The sequence below is a fragment of the Anopheles bellator genome, chromosome 2, assembly GCF_943735745.2.
Source record: "Anopheles bellator chromosome 2, idAnoBellAS_SP24_06.2, whole genome shotgun sequence".
Classification (NCBI taxonomy): domain Eukaryota; kingdom Metazoa; phylum Arthropoda; class Insecta; order Diptera; family Culicidae; genus Anopheles; species Anopheles bellator.
In genome coordinates, this window is record NC_071286.1 from 60,544,888 (window position 1) to 60,564,879 (window position 19,992).

Below are 19,992 nucleotides of genomic sequence, written 5' to 3' on the forward strand. Positions count from 1 at the left end.
CCACGACTGACCAGGCGCCTCCTTCTCGGTGGGCAAACTCGGCTCGCAGGCAATCAAAATAATCGAAACAACGCTAAGCTTTCATTGTTAGCATTTCTGTTTGAGCAACTGTGTTGGGCTATCTATCTGTATATATAAATGAATGTAACTTTGTGTGTCCGTTCCACTGTAGCATTGCATAGAATTCGTCATTGAAAAGATACATCAGCCACACAGTTCGAGAACATAGCATTAATTTGCAAGAAAAATTAGTGGTTGAGAGAACGCGATATGTTAGCAGCAAAAACTAACGACGTAAATGCTGTTAACTGCAGCATTTGAGATGATTTTTATACCAATCGAAAGTGTAGTGAAAATAGTAAATTATCCGAAAAGAATTTCTTAACCTTCTTAATTTACAAGGACTGTCTCTATATTTTTTACAGTCGAAGATTGGAGCTATAATTATTTCTTTGAGAAATATTAATCCGTCGAAACTTGTTTATGGTACTCGGTAATCGGTAGTAATAAATTTAATTAACAACATCATAAAACCCCCGATTTTAAATAGAAAATATAAAGAGGAAGGCGTATTGCTACCCCGAAGCTCCATATTAGCGACGGATTTGCCGTTCCCGTGTGAAGTTTCCTGTTCGAATCGGTTTTACGATGACCATAAACAAGCCCCAGGAACAATCGTTACAAGTATGTGGATTAGCCCGGGAAAACGATTGCTTCTTCTACGGCCACTTGTATGTGGCTTGCCTACGACTAGGAAAACCTTTATCATTTTGTACACAGCAGCATTTCAGCAAATGCCGCTGACAGTGGTATGATTTTCCCTATAAACTTTCTTGTTGAATGGAACCAAAAGAAACTGCCTAATTTTAATTACGTGTTCAAAATATTACCAGATCCTACAAAATGAAATTTATATTTAAAATTCCTCAAATAGCAATGGGAGCTAATGATTGCTTCTAGGGACAGCTAGTAGTAAAGAAAAGTGGAAAAGAAAAGTTACCATTTTAGAGTAAAATCACTAAAACTAACATAGATTCCCAAAAGCCACTTTCTGTACTCTGTTCCCATTTGATACAGCAATCCCAAACATTAGCAAACTCTGCGCTCCGAATAAGTTATGCTCCCGGAGCGATAGACCTGCGAGCGAATGGATTGTTAAGCTCACCGCGGAGCTCATCCTCCGAAGGACGAGGGCCACGAGGGCGAGGGACACATTTTGGCTGCAACATTGCCAAACCCAATCTTGAGCTGAGCGACGAAATGAAGCAATCAGGACCCTTTCGCACTCTCGCTCTGTGCTGCGCTTTCGCAGGTCCCAGAGGCAACCATCAAAACCCAACCCGGCACCATCGTTGAACCGAACCCATCAGAAGGACCGAGGAATTTTTATTTCCTCCCCACAACGTCTTAGGTGACGTCCCACCCGTCGTCCCAGCCCACCACCCGCACCGCCCGAGCCCTGCCAACCGGTTACACCCAAAATGTATGTGGCTCGGTGGCTTGAGCTGCGAATTCCTTCCGTTCCTGTGGTCACAAATCTTGGATTAACGTGTCCCTAGGTGACGCTATTCGGGCAAATAATTAGTCTCACTTTTCTCCCGCAGTTTTTCTTTTATTCTTTTTGTTTTTTCCTTCCCAGGGACTTTGTGGAATAATTTCTTCCTCCGTTTAGTGCCGTTCTGAAGCCACACTCCTTCGAGAAAGTTATTCCAGGAGCGCCATCATCGAGCACGGGGCCAGCTTTTCGGACCCTTCGCTGGATGCTCCCCTGATCGCCTGGTCATTTGTTTGTTGGTCGTAAGCGTTTCGTTTTCTGTTCGTTTCGCTTCTTTATTTTAAACTCCCGAGTTTAATATTAACAATTGCACATGAACTCGCCGGCTCTTTCGGTGTTCGCGTGTCCCCTTGGTCTCGGGGCGGGAGTCCCTTTTTCGCCCCCCCATTCGCTCATTTTCTTATGCACCAAGTTTGAGTCTCATCATCCTATTCATCCTAAATTAACCTCGCCAGGAGTCCTTTGCCACGGTGGTACCGCCTTCAACTCGCCACAAGACTCTCCAGTGGCCAGCGCAGAGCGCCAACCGCGAAAAAGCAAACTTTTTTCATAATTTTCTTCATTATCATAAAAATATATGAATTATAGATAAACTAAATGAGCAACTTACGGTGCCCGAAGAGTGTTCTCCGGGGTTCCATCCACTCGGTGCCACGGCCGTGGTGCCGTAACCTAGCCATTGGGACACCGTCGTCGCGGACATTTGGCCGGTGGTGACCGTTATCGGTAGGAGCTTTCTTCCACAAACACGCAAACACCGTTCAAGTGACTAGTGGCCAGTGGGCCGGCACGATGCACCCATTTCCGTTCCAAGACCGACCAGAAAAAAAGGACCATTCCAAGCCATGATTAATTAATAAGATGTGGCAAATTGCCCTCACCGCACTGCACCCACTCGCGCGGTGCACCTCCGCCAAAGATTGATCTTGAACTGTCGGGAGGCGGTGCCAGTGCAACGGGGCCGGTGCTCGGTGGTGCAGCAGAAAGTTTCCTTTTCGGTGTTCCTCTAATCCTGGGGCAATTTCTTTATCGCCTGACCAGCAACCACCGCAGTCCATTAGGCGCAGGCCCAGCGGCCGCGGGTTGGCGTAGAGAAAGTTTTAAATTAACGGTTTTGCTTCTGCGGCATGTAACTATGATCCGTCCGGTGGGCAATCAGTCCTTCATTTGCGTGTGATATTATTGTTTGAATTTTCTTCCCACTTAAGTAATTGAATGTGCGATGGACCTGCATTTGTTTGGGGTTTTGAGAACGAGAAAAAAAGAAATGATTCCTTTCTAAAATTATTTTTTTTTTTTTTGCTTTTTAACTATCTTTTTACATTTTCAAATGTTATTATTATTAAAGATTTAACAAAAGCTTAAAAAGGAAAATTCACATAGAAACAATGTAAAATCTACAACGCGTAATGGCCGCTTTTAGATTTCTGCTTTATGTTAAACTAGTCGGGTATGATATGCAAAATATTAAATACTGTGTTTCAGGCATTATTTAATCCTAATATTTATCAAACATCCAATAATAATTCTTTCGAATCACTAAAGACAATTGTTTGCTAGCACTGTCGCATCTATTGGAAGAAGCCTTTCATCCCTTTCAGAAGCTTTTAATTTCGTTTTTGTTAATCAATATTAGCCAGAACAACGAAAAATATTGTCTTTTTGTCGTTTTCACTCCATTCATTAGCATAGCGCTTAGTGCACTTTTTGGGCGTAGTTTTTTAGAAGTTAAGATTAGCTTTTAAGGTTATTATTGTACTTGAAAATTTATTTTCCTTGTATGCTGCCAATTGAATGAAGCACCTACGCTGAAATGTGGAATTAGGAACCAACTAATTTGGTAGTTTTCGAAAAATAAACCAAACCAATAAACCGCCGTGCTCTGATTTTTTGCTCCTGCTCGTTGTTTAAGACGATGACCTGACCAGCTGCGCGGTCGTTTCTGAGAGGACATTTTGATCATATTTATCTTTCAATTTGATTTTTGGTTTGATAAAAAAAACCCTAATTGGAATCTCTCGGGTGAAAGCTATGAGCAAACTGATGCACTTGTTAAACTATTTGACAAAAGGAAACGTATGAAAGTACGAAACAGAAGAGAGGGTCACTGTCGATCATAGCACCAAAGTAAAGTATGATTTTGAATTATCCAAAGAATGAATTACCTGCTCTACACCTAGGCAAAATGTATCCCAAAAGTCAACCCAATCCCGGGTGCTAATCCATCCCACTTCAGCCACTTCACTTTGCATCAACAATCTTCCCAAAAAATTTTTTGGTTGCTTCCCGCAAGACACCAAGCAGCATCTTTCGCATCGCATCCCATTTGGTAGATAACGTTTTGGCCTCAAATGAGTCACAGAAAATGTTGTTATCTACCAATAGAAACCAGGAATGGAAGGCTACCGGGCGCTACTCGTAAATTTGTGCGCCTCATTCACCAACCGACCGACCTAATCCAGCCCAGATGTTCCAAACTACGCGCATAAATACGCAAACAACCGGGGCCTGCCAGCATACCGGCAGGGAGGGCATCACACGGGCATCAGGAACATTAGCAGCGGCAGCAGCATACCTTCGGGCGATGGCAGCCGGGGACGGACAAGAAAAACATCTCATCTACATTCACGCTCGGCGGCGACGGCGACGGCTACGGTGGCGAATGAGATGTAAATATTTTTCCCTTCATATCCTTGATAAAATCTAAAGCATATCACCCGCAGTGCCCCTCGCCGGGGCACCGTGTAACGTGCCGCGACCGTCGGGCGACCGGGGCGCCCCATTAGGGCTCCGGTGGCTCCGGTGGCCTCAGCGTTTCACATTTCTGCTACATATTTTTCACCGCCACCCCGGGCCACCGGCACCGCGCCTTGCCGGCGTGGAAACGTCCCTGGTTTTTTCGCTTCTCTCCCTCTCTCTCTTCCTCTCCCTCTCTCCCTCTCTCTCTCTCTGTCTCTGTCTCTCTTGGTGGCGGCAGGAGGTGAAACGCTAACGCAGCTGACATGCACGTTTATTTTCCACTCACCCGGACTCATCGAGACTCATCATCACATGCGGCGAACCGGCTGCCGGGGCCTTGATGGAGCCGAGGCGCAGAGACAACCCACCGGTGGGGGGCAGGGAACTGTGGCAGGAACGGGCTCCGAGCGACGGGCTGGCGCGGTGCGGAGATGGACGATTGCAGTAAATTTTGAAGTTGGCTTGAAGCTTTTTGCATTTCAAAAACACTGGCGCAAAGTGGCGCTTCTGCAGAGGATCGTCCCCCGGTCGAGGACGGGGCGAGCGGGCGGGCGGGCGGTGGAGACGCTCCCCACTCGTGGCCAGCAACGGGAACAAAAAAAGTTCACATATCAAACAACATAGCTCGACGTGGCACACTGGCACCGGGAAAAACAACGAACGAATGGGAGGGTTAGCCCACCCAAGAAGGATGCGAGCATAAGCAGCAGCATAGGAGTGGCGGGCCCCGGGTCCTGGGCCAGGGCCACAAAAAACACGGAACGCTAGGAAAAGCTAAGTGGGAAAACACGGGACGCCAGAATAGACGAGACGAGACAGATTGAGCTGGAAAAACAGAGACAGACACGGGGCACCAAGATAAGCCCCGAACTCTTTCGCTCTCGCTCTCACCGTTCTCCCTCTATCTCTCTCTACCTCCCTGTCTCGGTCGGCGGAAGTGATGAGACTCCGAGCTACGCCATCCAAGATTGGATAGCGAGGATGCATGCACAAAATCTTGATAGGGGGCCTTGATAGGGTTGGGTTGGCCGGAAGGTGAGGACGAAAAAAGGATCATCAACAACCAACTGTCAGTCGGATCGGGAGATGCGCACACCGTCAGGCTGCGCGAACCGGGTTCCACGGGCGAATGGATGAGCGAATTTTCCCGGAGCCACCCGAAAAACAAAAACCAGAATCATTTTCCATTCCGTTGTTTCCTTTTTCCTACGCTTATGCTGGCCCTTCACCGGTGGCCACAAAAACCGAAGGCACCGCGCGTGTGTGTTCCGTCAAACGCTTAGACGCGGGCTTAGTGCACGGCCCCGGACTGGAAGCGAATAAATATTAAAACAACTGCATTTTAAAACCGGGAATTCTACATAAAATCAAATATATGGCCGTTTTCGGCAAAAGTTTTGTATTTTATTATTGCCCGAGCCCCGTTGCGAAGCGCAACGCCACTGTGTGGCTGTTGGAATGGCCTTTTTCCCTGGGTGTGCTGTTTTTTCTATCACTCCGGCCTTCGGTACTCCGGCCATGGCGTCTTTCCGATGGCGTCTTGCAGCCGTCAGTCGGACGGAAAACGGATGACGACCTCTCTCTCTCTCTGGGCTCTGAGTGTGCAGCGCAATGTGCATTAAGGCCGGGTGGCCGGGGGTCCTGCGGCCGACCCGAAGACACATGGCCCCGGGTCCGTTCGGTTCCCGGGGCCCCCCCACCGGGTCGATCTGTCTTTCCTCGTGCGGCCGGGCACGTTCCCGGGGCTCGTTTCCCGCTCCCGGTCTGACGGCAAAGTTTTCCGACGGCGGAGATGGCCCGGACCTTCGGCCCGGTGATGGCGCGAATGGCGCTGAGCGCGTTGAGCGACAGGCGACTGCGACAAAGCTTTCGTTCGCTAGTTTTCGCTTCTTTTTCTTCCCCGGCACCCGGCAGTTTATATTGGATCGAGTACAAAGTGGCTTTTGTAGTGTTGTGTTGTGTGTCCTGATGCAGATGTTGCCATTTTTGATGCGCCAGGTGGCTGTGTTCGATGATTTCTTATCTTCTGTTGGATGCTGTGCGTTTTTATCTAACACGAAATGATGATTTCGTGATAGTTTCTTGGAGCATAAGTTATTTGTACTTGACTTGTGATCATTTATTGTATTACATCACAACTTATTATCAACTTACAGGACATTATTTTTATCCCTATAAGGCTTTCATTTTTATCGCAACACTTTCACTTTATACATAAGATTTATTTATATTTTAAATATTATGTTAAATATACTTTGGTATATTTAACTTGTAGCTTTTTTTAAGTTTGTTTGGCCGGTAGAATAAGTCTTCTTGGTAAAATATTCACTGTTGGCATTTCCTGTCTTGTTCACGTTCTCTCTATTTTTGTTCTACTATTTCTCTACTTTTACAAACATTCAAACAGTAAATACAGCACCTTTGAGCACTCACATAGGGAATCCCGGTTACCTTAAGTCGCTCCCGGCATATTATTTTCTATCTTTACCAAACAATAATCTTTGTATGATTGCTAGTCGTTGCTGAACATATAAAACAAATCAGAATAAGAAAGTAGCTTTTCCATTAAATCCCCTTGCCCGGAATCTTCAAATCAATCATCAAGCAGCAATATTTAACAGTTTTCGAACTACTTTCTGCTGTTGCCCAACAAAAGTTGCACCCGAAAATGATTCCATGCGAAACCATCTGCTCTCGCCCGGCAGCCAGGGTCTCTATCAGCGCGCACTGGCAGCATACGTGCTTCGGTGGATCGCCATATGGACGCTTCTATGACCGGGCGCATTCCGAAAACTTGAATCATGCTCACTTCCCACCACCCACCGTCGACTACGCCACGATCCAGAGCATAGAATGCATCCGGCAATCCGGCAGCCGCATTCGCAGCGATTAAGAAATATGTTAAAAGTTTACGAAAGATTTATTTTCACCAGTCGCTCGAATCATTTCCCATCCGGCACTAATCTGGTCCGGTTTTCCATCATCTTTCGGTCTCGCTCTACGGCTGCCCGGTTCCGGCTTTTGGGGAGGGAAAACTATTTCCCATTCGCTGGCCGAGCACGGAGCACGATTCTCCTGCTGCTGATGCTGGGTCCCGGTGCCAGGAATTTCAGGGCCACCTCGCTGATCGATACCACTCGGGCTGCGGGTGCCTCTTACAATGTTGTAACCGTCGTTGGCCACGCAAACTTTAGCCGGGCCACTCCGGACTGACTTCAAACGTGACTCCTCCTACGGCGCCGGTCGTTCATCTCTCGCGGAAGGCAACGGCGGCAAACATTCGCTTCCGTCAATCGCGCCACCCGGCGGAGTGCGTGGCGCAAACGGGATAAACTTTTCGAAACTGATTGGATTTAAAGCTCCCCCTGATTGAAGCCCCGAGTGCCGTGAATCAAACGCCCCGCCGGTTGCTTCTTCGGAGAAGCCAACTTTCGTTAAAATTACGAGGAGTCTCAGCGATCGGGCTCCTATCGGGAACGGGGACATCACATCGCAAATAGGAGCTTGTAATCGTCATTGAGATTGGCTGAGGAGAAATGTAAACGATCGTTGGCTGGACGATGCGGCACTCATTGGAAGGTTTCAACTTTTGCCAAGTTTTAGTTACGGAAATGATTTATAGTTTTCTCGGGGAAAACTCAGCTTCGCATGCATATTTCAGGACGGCAACCTTTCGTCGATGAAGGAAATGTTGGGCAACGTCTCGGCAACAACAATCGTTGCACTTTTGCGCTGCAATACCATTGTTCGTTCAGAGACGGCAGCTGCTCCCAGCTTGACCAGAAGGAAAACTCAATTTCACAGACAAATCACAAAAATTACAAGGAGAGCATAACTTATTTAGGGTAGCATAATTTGAAGCTTTCTATCGAAAAAGCTTTAAACAACTATTTTCAATTTTCAAAGAGCACATCAAGATGATAAAATCTCTCCATAGAGCTTTCATATTCTGAAAGCGTTTACAATTTGCACGTATTACAAATTTTTACTCTGTCCATCAACCAAAGAACGCAAACTGGTTCGTTGCCTCGCATGAAACGTCCCACTTTTATCTCTGAAACTGAATCAAAAGCATCAACTTGCTTACTTCTCGGTACTTGACTGTTGTATGATTTAGAGTCGGCACCGAGTAAACCCCCAAAATCATCAACAAGGAACGAAGCACACCAAAAACGCTTGAATCTATACAAAATCCATCCCTTTTTATCAACATTCCCGGTCCTCGCCGGCCTCGCCCCAGGTGTCAGTCCCAGAGGATCGGGAAGAGTTTTTCCAGTGCGGCGGAAATTATGATTATGATTTCTAAAGATGTCGTTTAATTTGTGATTTATAGCCATTAGCCATCCAAACGACGACGACGGCGCCGGGCCCACTGGGTCCCAGGGCTTGCTGATGAAGTCTGCGCCCCACAGTGGCCCCGGAATGTGCCGGGCAAGCCGGAAACGGAACCGAGGGGGGTGTTTCGCCAATTCCCGAAAATTTCACTCCCGAAAATGACTCGTTCGCCCAAAAAGTTCGCTGCTCCGTCCCTCACGCGCACAGCCGTCATGCCTCCCCGGAATGAGTTAGGTCGACGGGCGCCGCTGGATGTGGCTGGGACAGTGGAAAAAAGTGGTGAATAAATATTAAATCATAGTCAACAAATGAGCCAGAAAAGGGTAAAAGCACCCCACTGGTGTGCCGGAAACGGTGATGGCCGTTCGATCGATGGTGGTGCTTGCTGGTGGTAAGAGATCGCGTCGCGAAAGGAAGCTGATGGAAGAGGTTATCACCGAACGTGAAGTTAAAAGGAAACACCCCTTAGAAATATCTTCAAAAATCCGCATCTTGGACTTGAGATTTTTGCAAAAACAGAAAATTAAATTTGCAATGAGAAGAAAAGCCATTTTTTATTTAAGCCGGTTTTTTATTTAAAAAAAACCGATACTTCATATGGAAAACTAATAAGCCAATTGTAAGCCATTTTTCGCATTGTTTTTGTGCTACACGAGACAATATTTAGCCAATTTTAATTCGAACAAACATAGAAGAAAAGTAAACTAATAACGCAACCAATATTGTTTGTGGCTTGTCACAGTCAATTGTCAATTCTTTTGATATCTTTACAATGCCGCCTAACTCACGCAACTTCACTTTTAGACCATTTAAAAAAAATTGGTGGATTTTTTTCATCTTTTCTGATGTTACCGCGGGACGTCCACTGCATTCTGCATCATCGGTGTCTCGACGATCACGTTTGAAGCCAGCAAACCAACGTTTTATTGTTGCATCTAATGGATTGGAGTCCTTATAACTCCTTTCAAGCCTTCGCATGAATTTAATTGTTTCCCACTAAAAAGCAGTATAAAATTAAAACAATTCTTGATCCATTCTTTGGAAAATGACAAAAGTTACAAACACTGATACTGTGGCCTTATGGTTTGGTTGACACATTTTTCATAAATGTAAAAGGTAACCATCCGATTGCCTTTATGCATTTTAATTCATACAAACTACTCTTTTCGGGTTTTAAAACTAACGGCCATGTATAGAATGTTAAGTTCTGCGAGGTAGAGTCAAAATTAAGACGGCTTAAGCTGGAACTCGAAAACATGAAGAAAAACCTCGTAAACCTCGTATCGTTGAGATCAAATATGCAAATTTAAAATACCTTTAAGACAAAATGGCAGATTCGGGGATCGGTATCGAACTTATAGTAGTTATAATATTTGTCTTACGCCTTTGTTGCTAGTTTATTGGTTATAGGAAAACTCTTATGCTAGGGTTCGATGGCTTCAAGACAGCGGAGCGGAGATTAGGAGCATCAAATTAACATAAAATTTAATGAGAAATACAACGCTCACCTAAGCGTTGCAAAGGGGAAAAGGCAAAACCAATCGTTCCGCTATCTGTTCAATGAACACAGAAAAACAGGCCTGACTTCGGACTGCCGCTGCAGTATGATCGACGAATCGGGTGCGCCTCTCCCTCATGCCACGACGAGGAAAATAACTTCCACTGGCCAACAATAACCGTTACTCACTAATGGCAGCGCCCCGGTTCGCTAGTAGGGAAAGTACTTTTCACTTTCCGCCATCCGGACACCGAACCCGAACACGAATAGCCTCCCGAAGTGCCATCCACTCCGGCCATTATCGCAGTCGCACCGAAAACCGCCCAACGTTTCCGCTGATTAATAGCGCGACAGCCCTCTCGTCGTAAGGTGGCTCGCCGAAAGAGACAAGGGCTCGTCCCTTGCACCGCACGACTACTCCGGAGAAAAGGATAACCTTCGTCGGCTACGCAAAATGAGGGAAGGAACTGGCCTGGCCTGGCCCTCACGCAGCTACCGCCGAGCCAATCAAACTAATATCAACGGTTCAATAAATCTGCCATCATTCAAGCAGCAGTCAGCGACCCTTCCGTTTGCGTGCTCCTCTCGGCTCCTGCTTATCCTGTTCCTTGTCCTTCGGCTGCCTTTATTTGTTTGTTTGTTTGTTAGCTCGGCGGCCGGCCATGTTGGCCCGGCCTCTTGCTCTCTCCGCCGCTGCACTACATTAGCCGTCCCCCTCGAGGAGGGCCGGGCAGGCGAGTGGGCGGACGAGCATAAAAATAAATATGAAAATCATACCGAAAGAAATTAGCTTTGCGTTTGAAATTTACGATCGAAGCAATAAGAACAAAGCAGTTCCTTTTGCGCTTCCCCCGGCCTCCGCTGCCTGCCAATTGACCTTCGGGGCGTGGGCCAGATGCCGGATGCTTTCCTGATCCCCAACCGTGCCATAGGGTGGTCCTCTGGCCGGCCGCGTCCCCCAGGGCGCATGAAGCGGAATTTATGCAGCAACCGAAAATCGGAAGCCAAACCGAACTTCGGGCATCATCATTAACGATGTGTGTGTGTGTGGGTGGGTGTGTGCGGGTGGAAGAAGAAAAACGCTCCGACCAAGCCCCCGACACCTTCCCCCGCTGGGCCGAGAAAATTCGAAAGCACAGTCCCGCGAACTTCGGCCGTAGCAGAAGAAGAAGCCAATGAAGAGGAAAAAAATGGCAACCCTCTTACGGGACAGGATTCATTTTGCAGGCCTGCTCGGAAGTCATCATCTTCATCAACCTGCCACCGTGGCCCCGGAAACCCTGGCCCCTGGTCCCTGCCGACGAAGGAGCGGAAGCGAAAGCGTAGCCGACAACAACGGCCTGCCAGGCGACCCGGAAGCAGCAGACCCCTCCGGGGGCCAGCTTTTGACGTGAAATATATTTTTTGAAGCCTTATTGTCGAATTCAAATCAAATCAAAATGAAGAAAAGGAAACTTTGGTTATAATCGTAAATATACCACCACCACCCGGCCCGGGCTCGTGCCGCCCCCGGTGGTCCCGCATCCGGCTTCGGGATCCCGGTTTCGGGATCCGGATTTTATCCATCCCAAGACGTGTCAGGATCTGTTCTCATAACTTTCCCCGGGCCCCACCGGGCCGATCCGCTTATCGGGGCCCCCCGGTTTGCGCCCGGACACGGAGATGCCATACGTTTCGCGTTCCCCCCACCCGGCACCTACCCCGTGCCCGGCTCGGCTTCCCCTTTGGGGCCCTTTTAACGAGAAGCAGAGAAAACAGAGAAACAGGAGCCTTCTGGCAACAGCGTCAGGGGGTCTCCGGTCTCGCGTATCGAATCGCTCAAATCGCCTGCCTCGCTGCCGAAAAGGATTCCCGGCCTTTTCTGGCTCCGTTTTTCTTTTTTTCTTTTTTTCGACTGACGGAACTAAACCGGCAGGGCCGGCAGGAATCATAGGCACAGTGCGACAGGTATGTATCGAGCACTGAGAGAGTAGCGAGGCGAAACATCCCTTTTAAGTTGATTCCCGAGAGTGCGAATAAAGTCGATTTTTAGTCCCTTTCGACAAGGTTCCAAATAGCGAGAACTGTTACTAATTTCATGGGTAGTGGCTGAATGAAACTTTCTGAGTAATATTTCATCAATGTAACGAAAACATCCTGTCTACACTGCCACAAGCAAAAATTTCATCGGCGATTCAATTCACACGGCGATTCATGAAAATGGAGAAGAGTTTTCTATTGAAATATGATACCGCAGTTCATCTGTCTCGGTGCGTCGATTAAACGGTTTCTATGTGAAAGATGTCAGCTCGAACCCTGATAACTTGAGTATAAAAGTTTAAGTTGCTGTTCAATACGACTGTATCCATTCTATATTAATAACAGATATCAATTGGCAACATTGTCTAAGGCCATTTACGCATTTACGCAAAACGGTCCATTACGGAGCCATTACGGTAAAAACTAAAGTTACTTTTGGAGCAGAGAAGTTTTGGGTTTTCCTAATTTTGGGATCCCTGAAAGAAGCAAAAATATTATGTACACGACCATATCGTTGATTTTGTGTGAAATGTGTGTGAATAAAAAATAAATAAATAAATAAGTAAAATAATAAATAAATTAATAAAGAGAAAGCTCTCCGGGTGTTCGAAAATTCTTAGCTTTCCTAAGCTTGACAACAATTTCAACGTTGCAGTCTCGGAATGTACTTGTCGCACCGTTAACGCGGTTCCAATGGATTGGTCGGGTTTAATGGCGGAAAGAAATGTTGTACCATTTTCAGTGGTTCTTTTATTTGTGTTTATGAAACACTAGCCCAGGCACTTCAAAATGCATAACAATTCGCAAACAATCCGTGTTTCGTTTAAGTCCTCACAATAAGATATTAGACGATCAACCTCGATTAAAGTTACAGGCCCTAGAATCCTGGAACATAGAGAGTATTTCGATTCATTTGTTTGATTTCCGATTGAGCTGCTCCTCAATTCTGCTTTTCCCAGGTTTTGATAGTAGGTAGTCATTTAAAGACTAAATTTCTATTTTCTAAAACGCTAAAACTTGTGTATAAAACAATTTTGAAACCGACCAGAGGCTTTATCGAATGGGAAGGCCGGCCATCGTTTGCTCAGTCACGGTTTGTCAGCAAATAACAAACGAACGTTTGCCCATTTATGTACAACGAAACAGATGAATTTTGCATTCAAACACCGGTCGCCCGTCGGTTTGGAGTGTCCCCTAATGGAAGGCTCCCTCGAGGCTCCGCACCAATCAAAACACCCTTCTCCGCAAACCGCCCCCCAAGTGGTCCCACGTCCCCCGGATTGGCGTCTATTTTTCAACAGCCATCCGCACCAAAAAGTCACGTAAGAGATCGAAACACCTTCGGCAGTTTCGGCAACCATTTCTTGTTGTTGTCCTCCGCGCGATTCCGACATCCGTTGGCCCCGTCGTCCTTGTTCGTCAAAATGCGGGCAACGAAAAGAAGCAACTGCCGCGGCCGGGAAGAAGCAAAGTGGCCGCTTCACCAACCGATTCCACTCCGCCAAGTGGCCCCCAAGTCCAAACTCTCGGAGAAAGCTCTCGCGCGCGCACACAAACACCCGCCCACTCTGTGCTCGGTGGATCGACACACACAAACACACTCAGCCAGGCCCTGCCTTGCTGTCACTCAAAACCCCCCGCAGAACCCACCCGCCCGCCGGAGGACTTCAAGGACCTGTCAGTCAGTCAGACGGCGGCTCTCGCTCGCAGCAGCATCGCAGCGCGCAACGTTCGCTCTCGCCATCCCGCCATTCCATTACGGTTGCGCTCTGTTGCCAATTCCGAGGCCAGCAACGCGAACGAAAGCAACATAAACTTCCCACCCCCGCTGCCACCCACTGCCTCCACCGGCTCGAATCTTTTTCAAAAAGAGCGAGCCCCGGCGTCGAAGCGAACCGAACGAGTGTGAGGAGCGTGGAAGGCGAGATGAAAATGGCTGCGAACCACCAACCCACCGCACCACCCACTCCCCGGCCGCCCACCTACTCACCCATCCAGCCACCCACCCAGAGGCAGGCGCCAGGGAAAGCCCGACGACGACCGAACACCGAAGACGTGATGTGATGTGATGTGATCCGTTTTTGTGGCAAAACCACCAACCGCCCCCACCCGTGCGGCGCCATGCCTTGCGGGGGTGTTTGCTGCAAAAACAACCCCCGCAGTTCCACCCTCGCCAGCCCAGGCTTCGCCGAGTTTTCCACTCGCTTTCTTTCAGCATCCATCAAGCAAACGCGCCGCGCCGTGAGGGTCGACCCCTCGGATTCCTCCCCCCAGCGCCAAAGGGGCAACGGGGAAATGGATCGCACACATACACACGGACAGGCCGTCACACCACTACCAGTGGGCCGCGGGCCAATGGCGCAAACCGAGCGCGCCAGAGGAGGAGGACGCTCTCGCCAGTCGCCGGGTCGGGGAAATGAAAATGAAACGGAAAAACAAATAACGACCGTGGCCACCCCGGGGGTGTAGGGGGAGAGCGGGTGGGAGTTTACCGAAGTGCGGCGCGCCAGAGACGGCAAAGAATCGTGTTGGCCCGATCCCGATCCGATCCGTCCGTCCGAGACGCTCTCGTCAGCAAACGGCGAATATCATCTGCCACCGGAGCCTTCCTTTCTCTCTCTTTCTCTTTCTCTGTCCTTTTCTCTCTCTCCTACCTCTCCCTCTCTCACTCTGGCGCCTTCGGATTGTCCCTGCGTTGTCCTGGCCCGTGGCCCGCTTGTGCTCGCAAGAAATATGAAACCCTCGAGGATATTTGTGTTCTCCGCGAAAACCGAAGGCGAACTGACACTTTGAGGTGGTGCTGCTGGTGGTGGGTGACTGCGTGGGTGGTTGGGATGACATCATCCCCGCCACACCCCCATCGCCCCATCCTCCCAACAAAGTTGACAAAATTGTTGAAGTTACCTCAGCCCAATGGCGCTCGGGCACAGATTAGTCCTCGGCAGCGAGGAGTTGGTCCGAAGCCGAAGGACACGTGTGCCAAAGTCCACCGTCCCCCGGCCCCCCCGCAAGACAGATGAATTAAAAGAACATCCAACGAACCGCCCTCCCTCTGGCAGCCCTTGATGATGATGATGGCGCATGTTTGCCCAGAAACCCTTTTTGCGCGCCGGGAAAAAGGATCTGCGTTCCGCCCTCGGGCGACGGCCGGTTCGCCGGAATGAGTGACACAAAATGTCGTCCGTCGACTGGAAACGTCTTGAGCCGCGTTCGCGGCGTCGATTTGCTCGGTTGGAAAATTACAGTCGCTTTCCACGGACTTTCCACGGCCATCCCCGGGCGGGTTTTTGAATTTTTCATCAAAACAGACCGGTGGCAATAATACCGCTCGGTGGGGATAAATATTTGAGTTCTTTTGCTCGTGGGACAATGGTGCGGAAGCATCGGGAAGCACCCAAAGATTAAGGCCCTTCGTTGCGCAGTTTACGTTAAATCGCTAAAATTGGACTCTTAAAATAAGGAATCGCCCAAATGACGTTCAAATTGAAATATTTCGGAACACATCACAGCATACTTTGTTCGTTGGACAATATTTGACAACCTATGACGATCGGAAAGGTATCCGTTGTCCCATTGTTGCAAATGGACGTCTCTGAAGCTGAACTAACCGCAGGAGAATACTGTAATATAGATTTCCGTTATTTATATTGTTTCTACTTTGATACGATTAATTTATAATTTTTGCATATTTGTGTCTTACTAATGTCGTTCAACTCAAGCATTTCCTCCCGATGATTATCAATTTTTATTAACTCTAATTTGTGGTGGAAATGATTCCTCAATTGTATTGAAAGATCACGAAAGAAGAAAGAATCCATCATGTACATGTACTGCAGCCAACAGTTTATATATATACTTTTGTATGACAATAGTTCTATAAACCAATCAATCAATAAACCACATTAATTATTAATTTGAACCATTTGAAAGGATTTCTAGACGAACCGTGAATTGATTGAAAGGTATTTAGCACTGATTTTGGGAAAACAATCCTTGGGACCTTTTCCCGGAAAACCTTTTCCCGGAAGTTATGTTGAGTGTCTTGTAATTCTGTCACTGTTTTTCCACGTTCCTTTTCATCTATTCAGGTATAATTTTGAAGGATGTTGTCTCTTATTGTGGCAATAACAATGACCTAGTTACAACAACCATTTACAAAAATCAGCAAAACTGGCATGTTCTAATTACGATAGACCGTTAATAAGTCAAAAAGCCAACTATTAAAACAATCAAATGCTACTCCAATTAGTAGAATGCATATCAGATTTCTCTACCGCAAAACTAAGTGCAAGTACCTCATCTTAGTGTAAAATACGTTATATGCAAATAAAAGTAACAAGTACCATACGCAATTGCTGGGCGATCGCCTTTGAATTGCCCATCAAACACGAACAGCCTATAAAGTTACGCGGTGTGGAACTCACTTTGGGGCACGCTTCAAAATCGATGTCCCATAATTTTAAGTTTAAAGTAAAATCACCAACCGTCCAACCTGATAACGCTTCTCTGCCACCCCCGCCTGGTGCTCACCACACAGAATCCCAAAAATGCTAACTTCCCGTAGTAAAATCATGGCTCCGATCTAGGGGAAAGCATCAATCTTGGGGCGTTAATAATTATCGCTCTAAAAATTCGTCCCAAAACATCGTCTCCGCCACCGTGACGGAGGATCATGCCGCTCCTCCGGCGGCGGAAGAGGAAGGTTTATGTGGCAGGCCTTCGACGGTGACCCATCACCCGTCTCGGGCGTAAGCTCCGGTGCGACCGGCGCGCGCGCCTCGTCTCGCCGGTAATTACCGGCTAATGGTCCGAGAGTTGGTGTTAAATCAAATAAATTACATTTAATGATCATGGCGCTGCCAGCAGAACTAATTCTGTCCTGCAACCCTCTCCTCCGCACGCAGCCGCTTTGACAGGCTCCGGTCCCGCTTCCCCGCCGCACCCGGCCGTTGGGACCATCGAGCCTCGTCGAGAACCGATTGTCGCTGACATCCAACAGCCCTAAGCCCCCCTCGAGGATGGGGTTCGGAAATGATGCCTGATGATGCCACACCGTTTCGGGCCGCCCGGCGTTCTGGCCCCACACAACCACACGCGCACACACAAAAATCCATATTTTATCCTTGAACCGTGGGGCGCGCCGAAAGCCCGGCTAGAAAAGGGACATTTGCATCCCGAAGGCGAAGGCGAAGGCGAAGGCTTGGGGTCGGTTTGGGGTAAAAGTTTTCCCGGCGCGAAATCGCTCGCCAACCGCCATCATGTGGCGTTTGGTCGTAAATTTTGAGCCCCGCGTCTTATCTTTTAATCAAATACGAACAGCTTCCTTTCCGACCGGTGGGTCGGGCCGCCGGCAGTCGGAGGGCCGCTTCCCGAGGACCCCGTCAGCTGGCGGCCATCGAAAGTGATGCTGAAAGTGCGAAAGATTAATGCCCATGCACTGCCTCATTCGGGAAGTTATTTTTGCCTCCGTGTCAATATGGAGTTTCCCAAACACTGCACGTTCGACAATTGTTTTCTATTCCACTTGTCGCAAATCTCTACAATAGCCATGTTGGGACTTCAATTCGGAACGAAGCATCAGTCATTGTCACTGTATTTACTAAATACATTGCACACTCTCATTCAGTTGAAGGTCCGCCAATTTGGGAGATTTTAAAATACTGTTCACTTCCCATATAGCCTGAAAAGTCAATCGTTAGGTAGCCCAACGTTTACGATCATCTGACCAATAAACAAGTATTAAATATGATAAAATAATAATCAAATTAGATTTGTTGTAAACCAAATTTTATTGATAAGTACATTGTCGTTCCGGACTCGTAAACATGATCACTTCTTTTAGTTGGCATTACTTTCGAATTGAGTCAACATTTCGACTTCTTCGACTGACGAGCGGAGTGGCCGAGTATGCTCCGATTTATCGGGAGTTTCATTTAATTTCCCCAAACGGAACATTTTTCGATAAAGCTGTTTCGGGTCGTAAACTTGCCACGCGCCCAAAAAAGGGTCCACCCTGCGCTTCGCTTCCCAGGGAGCAGCACCCTTCAACGTTGGCTGGTTGCGATATGAAGAAATTATGGACACCGCCACCGGCGAAAATTGGTCCCCACGCGTCGGTGTCCTTCCCAGCACAGGATCATCGGGGGGTGGGAAGGAACCTCCCGGTGGCGGGGTGTTTGAAATTTAAGACCCTCATGTTATTATTCAACAATTATGATCCACCCAGGCACCTTCGGGCCTGGCCCTCTCTCTCCCTCTCTATCTCCCGCGTCTCCTCGAGCCCCGACAATTACCACTTTCTCGTCCAGGACATCGAAGGCCCCCCCTTGATGCGAGCGCTCATTCTTCGACCCTCGTCAATCTCGACCGCGCTGCGCCACCACAGCCCCACCGTGGCCTCAGCCTCGCAACATCGCAACAGCAGCAGCAGCAGTTTTCCCTTCGCATTAGACATCATTTCCATCTCAGTCCCTCCGGGTTTATGCTTTTTTCCGTCTAATTTATATTCGAAATTTATGTCCGCTTACAACATCGCCCAACGGAGGAGGCCTCAGCGCTGACAACGACGAGGACGACTGCTTCCTTTTTCCTCCGGCTCATAACTTCAAACACACCCCCTACCGACCGGCCAGCCAGCCCGCCCGCCCGTCCGCCCACCAGCATCCCCGGTCGACTCTTATCACCAGCGCGCCGTTTACGCCGTAACCGGCGAAACGGAAACCACCCACTCACGCCCCCCAAGATGGCGGACGGTATCTCCCATCAGGCTAACCCATCAGGCGTCCGTCCATCAGGCGACGTCGGGTTCCCAGGCCTTGACGTCCTCGTCTCCTTCTTCGGCCGTCCTCGGCCTGGGGAGAGAATCGGGGCGCTGGGGAAAGAATTCGCCTCGCAACACAATCACCTTCCGCTCGATTTCATTTGTTTTCCCACATCCCGGACGCCTCAAGGACTCGCTCGGCTGGAGGCCGAAAGGTGGCGACTTGCGGGGTCTCCAAAAACCGCGGAAAAAGGATACGGTTCCGGTCGGTGGTTGCCAATGCCAAATGACTGCAGCATCTTACGACCGAACATGGTTCCTGTCGGTTCCGCTGGCACCGGTTGGCCGCCATGTAGAGTTTAAACGCAAACATCGAACAATTATTGGAAAGTTTAATTATTATGGAGGCATTCATTTCGCAACTGCCGTCGATTTTCCAATAATGAATGGGTTGCAGTATTAACTTTGAAAACTAGTAATATTTTTAGACAACGTTACGATGTCTTTCTGCAGCGGATGTAGGTAGATTCACAAAACGATTCGGTGCTTTAATTCTGAATATTTAGTTTCCAGTTCGCCAGAAGCCCATTAGTAAATACCAACAACCTTTCGTTGTCTTTACATAACACCTTTAACATTGATTTCTTTACAAACTCATAACAACCTCATCAAAACGTTGGTCGGACTTGAGACGTTCCATGAGCTACCAGTTTACGCCTCCGCGCCTTTTACGATCCTCATCCCGCCAACCCGCCAACCCCAACTGTGGTTCGCGTGAGGGAAGCAAAAGTGACGCAGTATCTATCACGGTCGCAGCCGGGCCCCTCGCAATTTTCAACCTCAAAGGCAAGGGCACCCCTCGACCTCGGCCACCACCGGAACATCCGAAGCGTGGCAAATTTATTGCAAATAAGTTCCGATAACGGCTCATCGGTGTGTCACAATTCACACCACGAGCGCGTATGTCGATGGTCGGAACCCTCACTCGTCATCATCGGGCTCCGGTTTTTGAACCCCTGCCGTCTTGCAGATTACGAACACACTTTTCCAGTTCGATTTTAAGGACAAAACGTAAGCGATCTGGCA